Consider the following 5,067-nt stretch of genomic DNA (forward strand, 5'->3'; position numbering starts at 1 on the left):
CGCAGCCTCTGCAGTGCCTGTTTGACCCCCAGCCATGGGCGAGAGTCCCACATGGCGCACAGACCCCTCCTGCCACCTGCTGCTCCCCTCAGCAGTGTATTTCGTCCGTCTGCCTGTTCTGTTCCTCGCTCTGGCTCTGGTGAATTCTCTCATCCTCCCGCGCTTCTGACTGTACCCAGTGCTTGTATAAATAAATAAATAATTCTTTAAAAAAAAAAAAAAAAAAAGAAAGTGGAATGAAGAGGATAAGGTCGCAGACAATGGAGAAGGGCTGCTATAGGGACACATCCTGGCTCTAGAGGGTGATGAGCTAAGGAGTTTCCTTGTTTCAAGGAGCAAAGTATGTGTGAGACTAGTGAGAGCTGGGGCCTGGGGGCGGAGAGTCCTGGGCTCACAATTCCCAACTGCGCTATTTATTTTGTCAAGTGACCTTGGACAAGTCACTTTACCTTGAAACTCAGGTTCTTCTTCCATTAAGTGAGAAATTAAACTTTCTTCAAAATGTGGCAAAACATACAAACATAAAACTTATAATTTTAAGCATTTATAAGAGAACAGTAGAGTGGCATTAAATGCTTTCACTTCATTCTCCAACCATCACCACTATCCAGCTCTAGAACTTTTTCATCTTCCCAAATTGATATTGGTATCCATTAAATAGTAACTGCCTATTGCTCCCCAGCCCTTCTCCGTTCTGCTTTCTGTCTCTTTGAATTTGACAGCTCTGGGCACCTCATCTCAATACAATTACATAGTGTTTATTCTTTTGTGACTAGTTTATTGCATTTGCCATAAAGTCTTCAAGGTTCATCCTTTCAAGCTGAGTAAAATTCCCTTAAATCTACATACTACATTTTATTTTTACATCAATTGATACTTGGGTCACTTCCACTTTTTTGACTATTGTGAATGACAATGCTACTATGTACCTGGTTGTGCAAGTATCTGTTTGAGCCCCTGTTTTCGCTTCTTTCGGTCATAAAGCCAGAAGCAGAATTTCTGGATCCCTCAACAGTTCTGTGTTTAATTTCTTGAGGAACTTCTATACTGCTTTCCACAGTGGCCGCACCATTTTACATTGCCATCAGGAATGCACAGGAGTTCCAATGAGAGATTAAACTTTCATTAGTCAGAGAATCTGCTCCTCAGAGGAAATATTCCAGGAAGCTGTACATGCACAATACATTAGCGTATTCCAGAAACAATGAGGTCAAGGAACGCAACAATGCAGCTAGCATCTCTGTGGAACAAAATGAAAACTGTCTCTAAGTCTCCTTCACAAGTGTCCTTCACAAGTGATGCATCTACTATTCTATATTCACGTGACATAATGAAGAGCAAGATCGTGCAGGGCATGTATGATTTACTTATGCGTTACCTGTTCCACAAATTATTTGAGGAGATTTGCAAACACTTAGAAACAGGAAAGGATAAGACATGTACGCAATAGTATCAAGGCAGAGCAAAGTGGGAGGGACACCACAGGTGCACCAACAAGCAAGCGTTTCCTCTGCCCACAGGCTTTTCCAACTATGAGAGCTGCAGGTGAAGGAACGTGAGAGAAATCCAGTAGCGGTTGCTCTATGGACATGTGGAAACTCCAGAGGCCAAGAAAGACCAAACCTTCACACAAAAGCACATTGCAAGACTCAAAGAATACAGGGAATGAGAATCTATTTTGAACAAGAACAAAAAAAGCTTGTGGAGGAGGCACAGTTAGTGCTTCTAAGAATGACCTTAAAATGTACGACTTTAGATTTAAATCCTGGCTCCACTAACTTGCTAATCCAAGGGCAAAACACTTAATTCTTTTTTTTAAAATTTTCTTTTTATTTATATATATTTTTACATCATTGTTTATTTTTAAGCAAAGTTTGCTTCCCCCCACCCCAGGTGTAGGCCCTATAGAGTTTCCTTCACCAATGCACCGTGCACCATCACCTCAGTCCTCTGTGCTCCTCCCTCCTTCCCTCTGATCCCTCTCCCTCCTCCTTCCCTGCAGGATGTCTCTGGTTTATAATTGTCTGTTTAAAACACTTAACTCTTTATTTTTTTTTTTAAGTTTTTTTTTTTAATTTTATAGAGGCATGTTTATTTATTTATGTATTTATTTATTTGCTTGTTTTGTTTATACATGCACTGGGTACAGTCAGAAGTGCGGGAGGGTGAGAGAATTCACCAGAGCCAGAGCAGGGAGCAGAGCAGGCAGAAGGACCGAAGTACACTGCTGAGGGGAGCAGCGGGCGGCAGGAGAGGTCTGCGCGCCATGTGGGACCCTCCTCTGGTGGCCGGGGAGCAGCCGGGGATCGAACCGGTGCCGCAGAGGCTGCGGGCAGGTTCGCAAACCAGCGCTCAACCGCTGCGCCACCAGGGAGGCCCTAAAACACTTAACTCTTTAAACCTCCAGTTTCCCATGTAGACAATGAGGGTGATGATAGGCGTTAGTGGTGAGGATGAAGTGACCAACACTTGTCAGACACTCAGCCCAGGAACTTGTCTGTCTAATATAGTACATTATCAATAAAAGAGAGTTCTTGACAGGAATTACATATGGGAGGTGCCTATGCCATGGATTCATTGTTCATCCTGTTGTTTCTAGCCCTTAGCAGAGCGCCTGGCTCATAGTAGGTGTTGCCTGGATATTTGTAGATGTCACTGTTTTTCCTGTTTGACATGCCCTGTGTCACACTCCCTGTGACGGTAGTAGGTGACAGGGTGGAAAAGCACGAGGTCAGGTTGGTTAAAGGCATTGCTCAACAGGCAACACCCAGAGATGAAATGTGCATGGACTTTGATGAGATCCAAGCTGTGGAATGTGCTTGACCATAACTGTCCTGGTCTGGGGTGTCTGCCCTGCTGTCCCTTACATCCTCTCTCCTCAAAGGAATATGTTTCACCTATTCCAGCAAAATGATAAATTAGACAATAAATTAGGAGAAAAGATACCGGCCCTGTAAAGTTCATTTCAAAGGCAACTCCTACTTTTTGAATGTTCGATATGTACAACAAAAGGTTCTTTGCTGGCATTATAGGATGTTCACAGTTCAGCAAGAAAACACCTCTTCTCTGAGGTATGTACTTTTTAAGAAGTGGGTGGCGTATGGATATGGTAGTATAAGAAAAATGCCGCAAAGGAGAGCAAGTGAATAGGAAATGGAGGAGGGTGGGGAATCTCATTCAATTGCAATTATTTGGATATATTTCCCAGGGAGGTGACTTTTCAGAAGGTCTTTGAATTTGATAACGGAAGGGAGAAGCAGAAGGAAATGACAGGTCATAGGCAGGGAAATGATGGGAGTAAGGGGACTGGAGTAGAAAAGTGTAGAGTACTTGGTGCCAGTGAACTGTCTTTAGCTGGATCATGCAATGCATGGAGAAGACTGCGTCTAGAGAGGGTTCCAACTTTGGTCTTGCTAGAAGGCTCTGTCTTGCTGTTTTTGATGCTGCAAGCTGCTTCACAGCAAGGAGCTGAGGGAAGCCTATTGCCAACAGCATGTCATAAATTGGGGCCCTCAATTCAACAGCCCACAAGGAACAGAACCTGCTAACAGCTATTGACTGAGTTGGAAGTGAATCCAGCCTTGGTTGAAACTCAGTTGCAGTTGAGAGTCCCTGAAGCAAAGATCCTATTACACTATGTTGTGATTCCCAGTGGTAGAAACTTTGAAATATTAAAGGTGTATTATGTTAAACTATCACGTTTTAGTTTGTTCCATAGCAATAGATCACGAATGCAGCAACATGCCGTAGAAGGAACTTGGGAGTAGAGTTAAGGGCAGGGATCCAGTCCCAGCACATTAGGGGGCTGGTGAATGAGAACCACAACAGAGGGATCATCTATCCAGCACTAGAGAAACCACACCCTTCGTTTATGTGGGCAGGAGAGCAACTCAGTCTGAGCCCTTCAGGATGGGGTGGCTGAGGCTGTTTCTGTTACAAGTGCAGATCAGACTGGGAACACTTCGCTCTCCACTTGCGTCACTGACCTCTTCATAACCTTTGAGTGTGTATTCTTCTGGGAATGCCTTATCTTTATGACACTGTGCCATTCGATTGTTTATTCAATCATGCAACAACTATGGTCTGGACACTCTCTGATATCGTATGGATACATAGCGAACAACAAGAAATAACTTCACACAGTTTATAGTTTCTTCTGGCTTTGTTCCTATCTTTTTAACTGCTTCACTGTCTCCTTTGCCGGGTGACTTCTGTTCATAGATCCCTTAAATCCTAGTGTCCTCCGCAGCACTGGCATGGTGCCTCTTTTCTTTTTACCTTATGTGGATCTTTGCTCAATCTCTGCACTGTGATAGGATACCTGTTTCATTCCCCCCCACCCCGTCTTTATTCAAAGCCCACTAACAGATCAAAGCCCCACATATTTCAGCCTCCCTATTGGTTCATATCTTTTTTTTTTAAGATTTATTCATTTTTATACAAGAATTGGGGTACAGGCCAGAGATGCGGGGGGTGAGAGGATACACCAGAGACAGGGTGGGGAACAGAACAGGCATACGGACCAAAGTACACTGCTGAGGGGAGCATGGGGCTAGACAGGAAAGGTCTGTCCTGCAAGTGGGTTTCTCCCTGGACGGCTGGGAATCGAACCCATGCTGCAGTGTTTGCGGATTACTTCATAGGTTGTGTCTTAACCCCTGCGCCACCTGGGAGGCCCAACTATTGGTTCATATCTTTCCATGTCCATGTTGATCTCTCCCATTCTTGAATTCCTGTTGCCCTCAGGGACAGACCAAGCATTTAAATTCCACCTTAAATTGTTAGTCTACAGAACCTTTTCATTTTGGGGGTTTTGCAGTCCACTATTGAATATCCACATATCTTTGTAGAAGGGTAATTGACAAATCAAAAAGAATATGTCATTAAGACTGATAAAACCCAGTGTTGGCAAGACTGCATAGCAACTGAAACACCGCGGGTAGGAATGAAAACTGTTTGACAGCACTGATTAAAGCTAAATATTCATATATCCTTTGGCCCAGCAATTCTGTCCTTGGAGAGCTACCTGAGAGAAATCAGCGCTTATGTCCACCAAAAACATGCATA

The sequence above is a fragment of the Talpa europaea genome (genome assembly GCF_964194135.1).
Source record: "Talpa europaea genome assembly, chromosome: 5".
In the NCBI taxonomy this organism is placed as follows: domain Eukaryota; kingdom Metazoa; phylum Chordata; class Mammalia; order Eulipotyphla; family Talpidae; genus Talpa; species Talpa europaea.